At 32.3% G+C, this 16,747-nt stretch overlaps 1 long non-coding RNA gene across 1 annotated transcript in view; it reads left to right on the forward strand.

Annotated features, from left to right (window-relative positions):
* Window positions 1-6,143, forward strand: part of LOC124418544 — a 42,852-nt gene extending 36,709 nt beyond the window's left edge. Inside the window, exon 3 of the long non-coding RNA XR_006940063.1 lies at window positions 6,068-6,143. This is a non-coding gene — a long non-coding RNA (uncharacterized LOC124418544). The remainder of the gene's footprint in view (window positions 1-6,067) is intronic.
* The last annotated feature ends 10,604 nt before the right edge of the window (window positions 6,144-16,747 follow it).

Genomic DNA, 16,747 nt, shown 5'->3' on the forward strand with positions numbered 1-16,747 from the left:
GCGCAAGGTACAGGCCGCAATTTTCAAGATAATTTGACGAAATTTGGACCAAGCATGTTTTTTGGCACAAGGACGAAGCCTATTGAAAATGGTTGAAATCGGTCCATTATTTCACCTAGCCCCCATACAACCGTACCTCCCGATTTGAACTTTTTATGCTATAATTAAGTCAAATATTCTGCTATCTCTTTAAAAATTGGCACAAATAAGTTTTATATAAGTATAAATGACACTGCAGATTTTCGTAAGGATCGGCCTATATTTGACCCTAGCCCCCATACAAACCCCCCTTCAAAAAATGACTTAAACGTCTAAAATTGACTTGTAACCATTTGTATCGCAATGAAACTCAACAAAACTAACTATTATTTAAAAATATATCCCTTTTCCCAAATTTTCGCAGATATCTGAGATCTTCTGATAACTTATTTAATCATACACACAGACAGATAGGCGTGGATAAAACGACTCCGCAATCTATAAGGATCCAGAATATATAAACTTCATAGGATCGAAAAGTTATATTATAAAAACTACAAAGGGAATGATAAACTTCATATGTACATACCCTTCTCATCCCCTCGCCCGGGCATGTTTTCTGGTTCTAATAGTATAAAGGGACTATAAACTTGTGATGTCAAATGTATTCTCGATATTTCCTTGGAATAATTTGACATGGGGTCGAGTCAGAGCACCTCATAAACTTTTTTTACGGGTGGTTAAGGTTTAAAACCAAATTTGTGAGAAGGTGGTGCTTGGATAAAAGATTGATACACGGTGAAATATAAATGTTCAGGATATGTTTCTGTTACGGCTCCTTGATTCCAGGAGCTGTCAAAACACTTAATAAGGCTGTGGATTAATAAAATGTTGGAATTGAGTTGATAATGTAAAGATTGGATATGCGTTGGAGTGAGGTGTCCCATCGAATAGTTGTATCTGATGTATGAGGGAAGGTTCTAAGTTGTATTTGTGAAGATGTCGGAGTGATGGTTGAAGTTTTGGTGAAGATGGTTAAGACGCGGTTTAAGTTTAATTAATTGGTTGAGTGTGTTGGAGATTACTCTAAACATGCTCAACTTAGCTTAGTAAGTTCTTGAGGCCACTGAAATAATAATTATATAAAGATCTGTGTTTTTCTAACCACCAACTAGGGGACGTGCTGTTGCCGAAGCAATAGTAGACGTCTCAATAGTGTGTGCTACTATAAGAGGACCAAGAATACACTGGGGTGTGTCCTTAGATGATGAGATAATGATTGTCAGGACATGTCATTCCTCATAGCAAGATGTTGTATCCGCCTCTTTTATCGGTTCTGTCGGGGTTAGATTCAGATTGACTCGTGACATCTGCATATCTAAACGGGGCTACTAGAGCAAGATAGCTCGAGTACTTATGCAAAGTGCACATGAATCTACATACCTAAACAGTCACCTGTATGTAAGACACGATATGGGGTGGTGATGAGTCTTCAAATAAGCTCACCCAACAGTTGAAAAAAGCACCATGAAATAGTCCTTCGCACGAAGTTATTTCAAATATTGGTATTCACTATATAGTTTTTCTACGTTTTATATAGGTCGGTAGAAAACAAGTTCATATTTTAATGTGGTTCCAAAAACAATTTAATGGGTTAATATTATTCGATTTTACTACAGAAATAAGTTTCCAATTATCTGGAATTTTATATGGGGAATTTTATATAAAATATATAATTTTCTAATTTTCAAAAATATGAACAAATAATTATTTTCTGCAAAATCCTTTAAAGTCAAATCGCAGGTATTGCTAATCTGTGGGTAATATAGACAAAATTTCTTTACTTTATAATTCCGTTTTTATTGTCCATAAATTACAAGAAGATTTTCTTAAAATTGAAAAATTTGCAGAGTAATAGAAACTAGAGCATTAGAACTTTCATCTGAAGAGTTATCCATGTATTGGCCTGTGTTATTAGGAAAAACTTGCAATGATATTTTCAATTTTACTGCATCCATTCTAAATACTTTCATATATTAACGCATACCACCTTTTTTAGATATTTATCTCCCCCTTAAAGATCTGCTAATTACTTGACAATCTCCTCTATTCTTTCACATTTATCTTAATTAAAATTCATGACATTACAAAAGTTTATCTTAAATGTGTTTAGCAATTTGTCTTTATGAATATTACTTAAATGAAACTAGTTAAACTTATTAAATCTTTTAAACTATTCTAAATAAGAAAAGGTCATTTTGATTAAACGAAAAACATGAAAAATTTATTTAAACTCACTTAAATAAATTTCTAAGTAAACTTTTGCCCAGTTATATCATATGAGGAAAACAGAGATTTAAAGGAATTTAAAAACATTTCAAATGAATTTTTAGTTTTTAATCTAAATGAATCTTAATTTACATTTTCTTCATACGAACACGTACAAATCTTAATTACAAATTTGTCTTTTCTAACAGGTGAAATGATTCCTTTGAATTTAACACTAAATTCATAAACACACCAACACAAATTCTTACAAACATTCATGTAATTCCCGCAAATCCTCTTATAAACTGAAACCTTTCCCAATAGAACACCAGATTACCCTAACTCACCTTAAACGAAAAAAAGGTAAAACTTTATTTTTCACCCTCTTTCCAACCGCGTCAACACAATAACTAATTGTTATCTTTTTAATGTGTAAATTTCCTTGGATTTCTACATTTTCGTTAGGATTTTCTAATAAATATTTTGTTTTGTTTTATTTTTTATTTTGGGTCAAAAGGACGGCCAAGTAAGGACTTTTTTCCTTAATTCTAAATTGATAAATAAGGGCTATAAAGTACACAAATATTTATGTGTCTGTTTGTTTGTTTGTTTGTTTGTGTGTATGTATACAATAGAAGTGGGTGCTGTTGAGAATGTGTTTTGTTCACAAACTCATTTGAGTTCTTACGACCCTTTTCAATAAATTCTCTCTTGTCTCCTTTTGCTAATACTTGTCGACAAAAGAGTGTATGTGGCTCTTTGTATACAAGAATGTATATTGTGTTGATGTTGTTATTGTTGTTTTTGTGGAATTTATGAGCATAATTTATATATTGGTAAAATAATAGCAGCATCAACAACAGCAACAAATTCCACTTGTTTTTCTATATAAATAGATTTTATTTTTATTGTTGCTAAATGTGTTAGAAACAAAATATTAATATGTGTCATAGATTCCATACACCAACCAAAATACATGCACATACTTATTTAAATTTGTTAAATATCTGTGTAAATAGATTTAATTAATTTCTAACATCTGAAGGTTTTATAGAAAACCTTTTAAATATTTTTTTTAAAAAACCTTTTTTTTAATTGGACCAGCTCTCAGGGGATGACCCCTACTTATGCAAAACATTGTGTTGGAACTAGGAAAATAGGTTGTGGAAAGGAGGATAGAGGGAGTAGTGTTTGTGGACATTTGATTTAAATCTTCTTATGTCGAAAGTGGCAGCGAATACCTCTGTATGAATTTTTTTCCACATACGAACAGTGCGGCTGAAGAATGAATTTTCCCTGTAAAGTGTTGTGCAGTACACTGGCCAATCTACCACAAATGGATGTTGTTCTTAAAAAAGACGTGTGTTACGCAACAATATACTGGTATTGGGAACAAGTTCCCTAATTTCAAAGGAACACATTCCATTGTAGTATCGATAGAACAGTGGAATACACCCCACGTTGCGACGGTGCTCCAGTGAAAAGATTTGGATACCCCACTCTCACCGATAAGTACTTTCGCCCTCTACTGTACGCGGTCGAATAGCTCCAAAATAGACTTCGAAGCTCCGGCCGATTAAGTGATTAAGCTATTCATTCATATTGCGCCTCTTTGGCCTAATCTTTAGAGGGCTTGACCTATGATTGAATGAATAAGAATACCAGATACTGCTGTCATCCGCAAAAGAGTAGATAGAATAGGAAGTTTTATATAGAAGGTCATTTTTAAAGATAAAAAATTGTGTAGAGGAAAGAACGGAGACTTGTGGCACCCCTGAATTAAACTTGAACTCGTTTGATGAGATCCCATCTATAATAACTCGTATAGTGCGATCTCTGAGAAATAAATCGAGAGAAGTTATTACCGACACCAAATGCAATTAGTTTTGATACAAGTGCACCATGCCACACTCTATCAAACGCTTTTATAATATCATGGCATGTTTCCAAGACCATAAACTGGTGATGTCAAATGTATCCTTGGCTTCGCCTCGGAATGATTTGACATGAGGTGTAACCAGAGCACCATATAATCTGACACTACGGGTGTGCAGTTTCCCGCAGAACTAAGTCCTGCCTGGTCAGTTGGTTGAGGTTTCTTCAGGATCCACGTAGTAACTGTGGTTTAATACCCAAAATCGCGGGGAGAGAATGTTTGTTTAAGGACTGATATATCCAATACCTAATGGGTTTGATAAATCTCTCTTCGAAAAGGTCTGTGTACAAAGCAGCATATGCTGGATTCCTAAACCCGATCGGTATCTCTTACCGTTCGTGTAGTGGGACGCCAGCATGTGCTTGGGAATTGTCAGGTCAGTATTCAATGGTTGCTTGTAATTCCCTAGATCGAGGTAAAAAATCGGGAAGTCTCCATATATTGGAGATTAGTACTGATTTAGTATACCTTTTTACGCTTCTGGAAATTTCTTCGGTGCTGTTGCCATCTCAACAGGATATATTGATACATGTTGCCGGAGTATTTGTCTGGGCAATTATTGGAATTAATTGACTTTGGAAATTCCTATTTCCTTTGGTAGATTGATCGGTTCCTAAAAAAGGGATCCTGATCCATTTTGTTGGGTATTTCGAACTACCAAATATGTCTCTAGGTGCTGTTGCCAAAACAACAGAGCCATCTCAATAGTGTGGTTGCGCGGGCTTTAAGAGGTTAAGAAATGCTCTGGAATGGGTCATTAGATGATGGAGGTTGCATTTTGAATAATGCAATTCTTTCATGACATCATAAGGGTGGTAAATTTCGCATTGTCGGAAGATTGATTTCACCTGATGTTGGGACTCGTCATTGTTTTTCCCTTGTCGAGGTACGAATTGGGCATTTTATCCTATGCGCCCTGTCATTCCGCAACCGGGCTACTATGGCAAGAGATTAGATAACTCGAGTATTTCAACAAAGTGCTTGTAAATGGACCGGACATCCATGTACAAAAATTGCTGCCTGAGTTCTTCATTTAGGAATTCAGGGGCGCATGGTAGACCGTTTGTAGTCTACCCAGTGGATGAAAAAGGCTACCGTGAGATAAGGCCGTCAAGGCAGGTGCTTATTTGTCCTAAATAATAATGTCGGTACGAAATTGGATTCGAAAATACTTCAGGACTCTAGCTGCTATATTTTCGGAGACATACTATTTTATGTTGTTATATGGAAGGTGCCCATTGTAGCTAGACTGCCTTTTTATCCTCATGTATTTATATGGATGTCAAAGTTGTTCATACAATATTTGAAGACACTAGATGTTGCACTTTCTGAGAAATGTAACTTTATAGACATACTTTGTATGCGGGTATGGAACCTTGCCTATATTTCCTTCCAGACAAACAGAAAGGCAGTGTAAAAAGTTTTAAAAAAATCGGTTCAGCACTATATTTTTTAGTTTTTTGTTCTAATTTTTCTTTCCGATATAATAGAAGTATACATTGTACAAAATCCTTGTTTATATTGAAGTTACCATAAGAGCTATTTAATGTTAAAACGTGGATCAGCTCCTCCGTATGTAGAGATAGAAGGACAGAAAAACGGACATGTCAGATTATCCTAGGATTTAATAAGAACCCAGAGTAAATAAACTGGCCAATATTTCGATATGTCACAAATGGAATGACAAAATCTGGTTATATTGATTTTTTTTACGGTTATAAAAGTAGGCAATATCGAATAAATGGAAATGGTTCATTAATATGTCTATATACTGGATAAGGCTCAAAATTCTATTAAAATTTCTTACGAATATCATTATGTTACCATTCTATGACTTCTCTAAAATATAAAACGATTTAACTTTAATATTTTTTATCTTTTCAGGTATGTCGTAATCATTCAGACAACTGCTCATAATCTGAAGGTAATAAAATTAGGAAAACAAATTTATTATTTATTATATTTGGAAAATCCACTTCAAAACGAACTTAGTAGCTTTATTTTATTTATTTCAAAAAGAATTTCCATTGCTTTTGTTAAAAAAAATTGTTGATGTTTTTTGTTTCTATCTCTCGGACGAAGGTTTGAATCGTTTTTGTTTCATACATGATAATTGAATGAAATTTGGCTATTGAAAATGGTTAAAATCGGACCATTATATCGTCTACCCTCATACAACCATACTCTCACCAAATCGGGCCTTGTGCTCATAATTAAGTTAAATGTTCAAATTTGTCAACAAAAGTCGGTAAAACTTAATTTTATTAAACTTTAAATGTCACTACCGATTTTTGTAATGATCGGGAACCATTTGACCCTATACTCCTGTCAAAAAGTCGGACTACTTGTTATACTTTGGTAGGAACCTATAAAAGGGAAATTTTGATATATTTTCGTTTTTTAATGAGTTCTTTTTGTATTTTCTATAATATTGCACCTAGAGTCCGATGTATGCGAAAAATTAATGGGTGCTTTTTTAATTTTTTATAATATTGAACCTAGAAGTAGGAAATTTTGCATGAAGAGCCGGGAATAACTGTGAACATATAAAAGGGACTTTCTGGTACTTTTTCGTTTTATAATTGGTATTTTTTTATTCTGGTAATAAAACATACTTACTTTTCTTTAACACACTAAAATAAATTAAAAAGTTAACAAGAATTCCAACCATAAACTCTTTAAAGTCAAAGTCTACGAAAAAATTCCATATTTTAAATCAACCATATTTAAGGCTCAAAAATATATAATAAATTTTCCAACTAATTAAAAGTTTTGTCGTCTTCTGGTAAATTTGGCAACCAACTTGGTTGCGTGTAGTAAAACAGTCAACGCAACAACAACTAACAGTAGAATAAAATCAAATAAAACAAAAATAACAACAAAAACGACAAAGACAACACTGTGAGAACATAATAGTAAATGAAACTAAAACAGGAACAGGAAATCATATTTATTATTTCATTAGGTGTGTATTTGTATGTTGTACAGGAGGAGTGTTTGTTTGTGTGCAAATCTTTGTGTCGTACAAGTCAAGGTAAACATAAACTAAAGCATTAATAAGCCACATTAAGTATCGGTTACTAAATGAAAAAGTTTCCGCTAAATAAAGCAACAACAACGAACAAAAAAAAACTTATATAATTAGTAACAAATTTCTTTGGCGTAAAACAGGAATTACAAAAACATAAACTTACATATACATACATATATAAATGAAAACTAACACACCCTTACAAATGTTTCTGGTTAAATGTTAACATTAGTGTGCGTTTAAGCCATAAACTAAATTGTAATTATATATGGCAACAACAAAAATCAAATTTCTTAATTATATATGTAGCTTAATTGTAAATGAATATTAATTTATAGTTTTTAGTTGGTGTGTGTGTGTTATAAATTGAGACTAAAATATTTACTAAACTAAATAAATAATTCTATAAATTTACTAAAATGTAATAATTAATGATTTAGTTTCCGTGCTGCCCTAAACGCTAAAATATTTAGTCACATTTTGTTTTTGCTTTCGTGTGTGTGTGTGTGGGTTGTTATTATTACAGATTAATTAATGAAAGTTTAAATATCAGATCACCATTAATTAATTTTGATAAGAAGTGATTTTCATCTTCGACACTTAAGGAATTAAAAGCTTTTTGTTATAAATAAGCAAATTATTAGGAAAACTCACCCTCTTTCTCTCTCTTTCTTGTTAGAAATATACCTAAAGAGAAGACGACAATCTTAATCGTTTTTTATACCCTCCACCACCATCAGTGGTGATAGAGGGTATATATAACTTTGTCATTCCGTGTGTAACACCAAGAAATATTCATCTGAGACCCAACAAAGTCGATTTAGCTATGTCTGTCTGTCTGTCCGTCTGTCCGTCTGTCTGCCTAAAACACGCTCACGTTAAAACTTAGACAAGGACATCAACCAAATTCATCGAAAATATTTGTTGTTATCCTAAGCAGTTTGGTATTGAAAATGGGCAAAATCGGTTCACATCGGGAAAAGTTATGAATCAAAATTTGAAACAACCTCAAAAAAAATAAACATTTTTACACATTCTGATGTAATTTTCTCGAAAACTATGCAAGATAATTCCATAAAAATCAGCGCGCATTCGTTTCCGCACAAAAGCTTAATATCTGTGGAAAATCGACAGAATCGGTGCACAATTTCATATACCTCCCATACAAAAGTACATATTCCCGGAAATTTGGTTTTTTGTTAATAACTTCCGTCGTTATGTCGATATCTTCACAAAATTTTAGAAATTAAAATTCTATGATAATAGAATTTATTCAGAGGAAAATTTTTTTGGATGGGTCCATAATTGGCCATAGCTCCCATACAAGGTCCCCTCCCGAAAATCACTTAAACGCGCATAACTCATTACTAAATCAATATATTGATATAAAATTTGGTACATGTATTGCTCTTATATACAGAAATATTACAATGAAAGCTTTTTTGGATCGGTCCATAATTGGTCATAGCTCCCATACAAGGTCCCCTCCCGAAATCACGTAAACTCACATAACTCATTATTAAATTAAGATATCGATATAAAATTTGGTACAAGTATTGCTTTTATATACTGAAATATAACAATGGAAGTTTCTTTGGATCGGTCCATATTTGGTCATAGCTCCCGTACAAGGTCCCCTCCCGAAAATCTCTTAAATGTAATGATTTAGATGAAATGGTATTAATGTTTTTCAATAATTAAGTCTTTTATACAGTTTCAATGGTTTATGTAGACACCTGAAATGCAAAAGGGCTTAACAACACTTTTCAAAATTTTATTATAGAGATACAAAACTGAATAAAATGAAAACTATAGTGATTATAAAAATTATCTTTTTCACAAGGATACATTTATTTTTTCAGATGTCAGAAATTGACTAAACTTTCTATTAAATTTAATGTTGATCAAACCATAGAGTATATAGAGAGGAAACTCTGCTGTCAAGGACCTAAGTCTGTTGTCAAAAACACAGTCGTCTGAATGTACTAGTAAAACAACTTATGGTAGTATTAGTATATTTCCTATCGACAATTCAGTTTATAATAAATAAACTGATTTGTGTCATCCACTGGAAATTTTTCTATGCTTATTTAAATCCATCGAGCTGACCGTGGAAGTTCATGTGCCCCTAATTCATTCTGTATCTTATTCATTTAACTCATTCAGAACTTTTAGCCACACAATAATTTTTCTCCCCTTGATCATCTTGAGACGCTATAAATACTCTTAGTATGTCGGGACTATAAGCTGTTGGCATACTTAACTTTGTTCCGGTTTCGAACTTTGTATTGTGCCGGTTATTGGTGAGGTCTTTTTTGGTACATGTGTTTTTTGTGGTTTAAACATAATGCCGCGGGAAGAGAATGTTGGTTAAAAGACTGATACACGGTAAGGGCTATAACATGGGATAAGTTTGGTGCAGTTGTCGAAACAACAGGAGTGTAAATGGAAGTTATGTTTTCATTTCTTCGAAGTTATGCTATAGGGCAGCAATGACCAGAGATTATATAGATCGAGTACTTGAGAAAAGTGCTTATACATGGATCTGTAGCACCATTTACAAAAATTTACACCGACGTGTAAGAAGCACGAAGGGGCGGTGGCAAGTTTTCGACTAAGCTCACCCTGTGTTTGTAAAAGTATCACCGTGAAATAAGACCAACACGGCAGGTGTTCTCGTAAAGCTCTTCGATTTCATATCTCTTGCCTTTCCGGCAACAGCAGAAAACTTCTGCAGAAATATAGATTTCATCGTTCATCAGTTGATAAAAGGTATCATCATTATCTTCCCACGATTTTGGATTATTTAACAGCCACCGCGTGCATCCGAAGAGACCAATAACCAGGATGAGACAAAAATGGCAATACAGACGAGTAAGGAAAGTACATATTTTAATTTTGTGATATTTTTTAAAATAAAAATTATTAAATTTACATTTTTTGACAAATGACTGTGGGAAACTCTAACATACCACCTGTTAGAGTTTCCCACAATCATTGAATTCACAGTACCCGTATGTTTTCAAAAAAATAATGACATGTTTCTTCTATCTTCTTTCTCTATGGATCAAACCATTTGACCTAAGCTCATATCACCTTTAACATTTAGACTTGACTTAATAAAAGGTAAATCATGATAAAGTGGAACCAAGGCTCTGGAAACATTGCTAGATATTCCACCTCTTGAAATATATTTAAGATATGAGGCGACGCTTACAGCCGAACGGCTCTTTACTTTAAAAGAACTGGGCAAAAGCGGTTATAAGAAATGTCATCAATGTATACTGGATACATTGGAAGGTTATACACAATCATCGTATACCAGACAAAGAATATGTCGGAAAATTTGAAACGCTGATCACAGATAGAATGTTTTAGTCAAACGGAACATTAGAGCCATACCAGTAGGAATGTCTCTAAATTGAGGGATAAAGTGGGGCTGAGGTTCTATATTGAAGATTCAGAAGCAGAATATACCACCATTTACCAAATCATAACACAAGCTTCCAGGTAGAAGTGCGAGCAATGAATTGTTTTAAAAAATTAATATACCTTTTAAATCCAGTAAAAATTTGCCTATAATTAAAGAAATCCCTCAAATAAGGACCTCTTTTAAAAATTACTCTGATATTGAAAAATCTCGTTTTTATATCGATATTACGATAAAGTTCTATGTAATAAATGTTATTAAGTTTTCTCAGAATGGATCCGTTATTGGATTTATGCTATATATTAGACTTTATATTGATGACCATTTAATTTTAAAGTGTTTTTTTCATATATTAATATAAGATATAAATATAAAATTTAATTTCTATAAAATCGCTACATTTTTTTCATTCTTTTAAAACACAAAAATTCGAAAATTCTGTCAAAATTATCTATAATATCTTGTTAAGCACTTTTTATTGTGGAAAAACTAATTTGTTATAATGTCCCTTTGAATTTCGTTAATAAAGTCGGTGTTTTTGATAATAGAGTTCTGAAAATTATTTGGTTGTTACGCCTTTTTCTATTTTAGGTGACGATATGTATATTTTTAACACAAAATAAATAACTATCTTAATTGTTCCTCAATATAGGGATTCATGAGATATCCGGCGTCATTCTCATTTAAAAGAATCTACAGTCCTGATAGTTAGGAATGATCTACTACAGCAAGCAGGTTGGCCAGGTAAGGACTCATAAGGGTGTAGGGCCTTCAACATCGGCTACTTGAATAGTGATTCCTAGTGGGGATGAGTGGTATGAATCCAAAGTTCTGTTTGAGGTGTGTGTAGCCTTTACTGATGGATTCAATATGGATGGATTCTGACACATAATGACAGGGTTTATTTGTTAAATAACAACATAATAGTATCTTACAGACTTCCTGTCTGTAAGATACTATTATGTCTTTTAGACAACAATCCAGGCAATATGGAAATCTATGAACATTATTAAAACACACATAGAAAGGTGATCGAAAGTAACGATTTATATTGATATTCAGGCAGCTCTTAAAACCATGAAGTATAATACGTCACATTCTAGCTTGGTAAATAGCTGTAAAAGGGACCTAAAAGAGTTAGTGAGGTTATACAAAGAATGGTACAGGGACACTGTCTCGTACAGGGTAATGAGATTACAGATGAATTGGCCACACAGGGCTCAGTTTGGAGCTCAGTACGGAAAAACAAACCAATTGTTATTACTTTAGGTTAATCTCCGAAAATTCACCCGATCATGGCACAGTAGGATGGTAGGCAGAATTTCTAGGACATCATGGCCTAAGTTAAATCCAAAAGAAACCAAAGTACTATTAGCACTGAACATAAAGAGTACAAGGATTAAGGAGTAATAACTGGCCACTGCGGAATTGGAGTACTTAGGTCTAATACGGTTGGTAGCACACAGCACCTTGGAGTCTAGGACTGTGGCTAGGCAAAAGATTCCACTATGAACACAATGTAGCAGGGTAAAACTTAAGCGACATTCTGAGCTTCATCAGGGGAATATTTTGGAAATTCAGATAACGGATATTAAGGGATTTCCCTACCATGCCCACACACTGATTTTAAATATCGATCTTCTCGAAAGCATGTCTAACAGAATTATTAAAGTTTCGGATCTCGCCGATATCTAGGGTCCTCTAAAAACTGATTTCAACAGACGGACAGACAGACGGACATGGCTTAATCGACTCCGCTATCTATAAGGATCCAGAATATATATACTTTATAGGGTCGGAAAAATTATATTATAGAAATTACAAACGGAATGACAAACTTATATATACCCTTCTCACGAAGGTGAATTAAATAATTAAAGTACAAATTGCTCAAATTTTAAATAATTCCAAAATAACATTTCATATAAATAGTTTATCTATTAAATTCTCCCTTAAAATTTAAGGTATTTTGAGTAGTAAAATTGTAAAAGTATTCATGTACTTTCCTCTTTTGGCATGCTGTGTGAATAAGTGGTTTTTGGCAGGCGACATTTACCACAAACTGTGACACATGATAAACTGATGGGTCAATATTTTTTTTTTTTTTTAATAAGTATAAATATATCTCAACTTTCGTAAACTAAATGACGCATAAACAATGAAAATTTAATGCGTCTATAAACAATTACAAAATGACAATTTTGATACAATTATTCGGGCACAACTAGAATAGCAACAACAATAATACATTTGTAAAATAATTTCAAAAATCTATTGACTAGTTAGGTCAAATAGTGTAACACTTGCTAAAATACATAGTATAAATCGAATGTAGAAAAGTAAAAACAAAATCTCCTCATCAATATTTGTATAAAAGCTGCTATAAATTTATGCTTTTGACAAGTCCATAAATAAGAATCTATATAAATTGGAAAATTAAAAAAAAAATGGAAAAACTCTTTAGAAATTATACAATGTTTGTTTTTTGTTAAAAAAAACAGAAACAGAATTTATAGTGGTTATAAATTTTAAAACATGAATTCCATTGTGTGCTGTACATATAAATAGGAAATTGTGGTTTCAAAACTAAGTAAATATTGCACATTCAATACACAATAATCTTAAAATATGAGGCATGCATGAAAAGTTATTAAGGCCTAAATCATGTATGATATTAAAAAGACATAATATGTATGTATTTGTTATAGAAAATCTTAAAAATCAATATTGTTTCATTTAATATCAATTGTCTATACTTGTTCCAAAAATAGCTCTAACATACATATGTTTAATTAATAATTCAATTATTTTTCGTCTACTTGTGCATGTGCGTCATGATTCAATAAATTTATTATTTTAATAAAATGCCATTAACGTCTTTTCCAAAAAAAAAAACGCAATTTATTTCTTTTTTTCATTGTCTGAAGCCACATCAGCATCCATTCCCTATATTTTGAGTTTCAAAATTTTTATCATGTTCGTAAATATATCATAATTATAATGAAAACATGACACATGTTTTCTTCCGTTTTGTGTTGTTTTAATTAATTAAGCAAGAAAATAACAGGTCTTAGGAAACACACCAGTCAAATGTCTTAATTCAAATTTATTGACTTTACTAGCTATACCCAGTGTACTTTGCTACCCTATAAGCAAAAAAAACCAACTAACACATGGGAGAGCCACTCCGTATTTAATTCATATGCAAGGGGACAATCCCCCCATTGAAAATCCGCCTAGTTCTCTAAATATTCACATGAATATTAAGGTTCTTCATGTAAAATTTTAAGATTCTAGCTTCCACAGTATCTCAGATATATAAATTTTTCTATACAATTCATATGCAGGTTCCAAGCCACCCCCTGATGTTCAGATGAATATAAAAGTCCTTTTTGCAAAATTTTAGGAATCATGTTCTATTAGTTTCGTAGATAAAATATTTTTTTATATTTAATTCATATGGGAAGTACCGCTCCCCCCTTTGGTAGTCCGCAAATTTATTACCCAAAATATTTACATTGATGCTAAAGTTCTTCGTGCAAAATTTAAAGCTTTTAACTCTAATAAAAAGTTGCTTAGTTCCTTCCAAAAACACACAAAAAGGTACTGCTAAAATTTCAAGATAATCGGTCCAGCCGTTTTACAGTCTTTAAACTTCAAACAAACAAACCTGTGTTCTTGTATAAATCATTTAAGAATTTATTTCAAAACGACCGAATAGAATAGCTAACTAACGAACAAGAAGCTAACGAACTTCATATTCTGTGTGAGCAATATTTTTAAGAAAACAACTTTTTAACATCTTGTTTGTAAGTACTTATTCATTTAGTGATTTGTAAGCGAGCGTGGTAAGTATCTAATGAGTTAAAATAATAACAAGTATGAATGTATAGTCGGGCGTAGCCGACCATATGATACCCTACACCAGTCAGGATGTATGTTAAAAATGGGGATTATTTAAAAAAAAATAAAGCATTTGGTTTGTTTTTTTAACTTTATTTCGGAATATTTTTACTTTTTTTTTTGGCAAAAAAAGAGATTTTTTTAAGAGGGCTCAAAGGGGAGTAGGGCAAAATATGGCCCTATCCTTAAAAATATTGGAAGGGGGAGTTAAGTCTTCTTCAATATTATTTATGTAGAATTTAAAATTGTTATTAGTGTTTGTAAGTGAATTTTGACCTTTAAGTCATTTTCTGAAGGGGAGTTTGTATGGGGGATAGGGTCAAATAAAGCCCGATCATTACAAAAATCGGTAATGTCATTTAAAGTTCTATAAAACTAAGTTTTGTCGACTTTTGTTAAAATAATAGATGATTTAAATTAATTATAAGCCAAAAGGCCCTATTTGGGGGGTACGGTTTTATGGGGGCTAGTCGAAATAGTCATCCAATTATCTTGAAAATTGCGACCTGTACCTTGCGCACAAGGTTTACATGGACAGCCAGCCAGACGGACGGACGGATGGACGGACCGACATAGCTTAATCGACTCAGAAAATGATTCTAAGCCGATTGGTATACTTTAAGGTGGGTATAGAACGAATATTTTTGTATGTTACAAACATCAGCACAAACCCAATATACCCTCCCCACTAAAGTGGTGTAGGGTATAATGAAGAAGTAAAAAGCGTTTTTTAGTTTTTTACCTGTAACTTTTCAATGTAAGTTGCTGTTGGCTAATCTATCATCATGGATGAGAACTAATCAACTAACTATGTAACTACCTAACTAACAACCTATACAACTAACTAACTAACTAACTAACCCATAAAGGTCCTCTGTGACAAATATTATGCTAAATGAAATCGGTTCATTATTTCGCCCATTCGAGGGGTACGAATAGGGCCTTATGACCCAGAATTACGTAAATCGGCAAAACTAAGATTTATAGAAATTTAAATATCATTACCAATTTTTGTAATGGTCGGGCCCCAGCCACCGTACAAATTCCCCTTTAAAAAAATGTCTTGAAGGTCAAAATTCACTTCTAAATACTAAAAACACGATTAAATACTACATGAATAACTTTGAGGAAGACGTAAATTCCTCTACTAATATATAAATATAGACCCATATATGTATATCCCTACTGCCCTACACTGCCCTCTTGTAATATAATAAGTGAAAATATTCCGAAATGAAATTAAAAAACAAATTAAATGCTTGATTTAAAAAAAATAATCCACTTTTTAACATACTAACAGGTGTAGGGTATCATATAATTGACCATGCCCGATCATACATTCACACTTGTTTTTCTGATTATCATTCTATGAGTTTTTTCTCATATTTTTTCATAGTTTCCGTAGAGTTGTTCCTGTTTGTTTTAGATAATATTTATCCTCGACATTGTTTTATTACAGTTTTTGCTTATTGTTATCGTTTTCCCCACGATTTGTTTTGCTATGTTTTATCTTCTACAATGACTAATTAAGTTCTTCAGCAATGATAAAACAAATGAAAGCTTTATCATTTTTTTCAACTAGTCTTCTTGTTCTACAGTTTAAATGGTTGAAACTAACGTATTTATAGATTACTAAAGGACCAGGTCGTTCATATTGTTAGACATTTTTAGAAAATATTTTCTGTGATGATGATATTGACGCTTCTAACACAGCTGGGTATTTGTTAAAGTGTATATGTTTTTATGTACATGTATCCGTGTTATGACGCAGCAAAAGTTCACGGAAAACGGAAATATATTAACTTACAACATACACATTTACTGTGATTATTAGACGGAAAGGTTTAATTAATCATGTCATTACTGGCAACATTTGTACTGTTTTTTATAACAGTTATTTTAAGAAATTTAAAATAATAAAAAGTACTTATGTTTACTTTTTTTATTTCTACTCATAATAACTATCCGTAAAAGGATTTAATTACATTATTGTGAATATTTAATATATCCTTCTTAAAATCTTTGCATATATTCATGTTTATATACAAATATGATGAATATCAAAAAATATTATTAAATTCATCAAAAACCAGATAACAAGTTTCCAATTGCGTTTCTATTACCATTTTCAATGCGCAAATTGAATAGAAAGGTTAAATTTCAACTCAAACTTAATTGTATTCAAACATTTATTGTTTTT

The sequence above is a fragment of the Lucilia cuprina genome, chromosome 2, assembly GCF_022045245.1.
Source record: "Lucilia cuprina isolate Lc7/37 chromosome 2, ASM2204524v1, whole genome shotgun sequence".
NCBI lineage: Eukaryota > Metazoa > Arthropoda > Insecta > Diptera > Calliphoridae > Lucilia > Lucilia cuprina.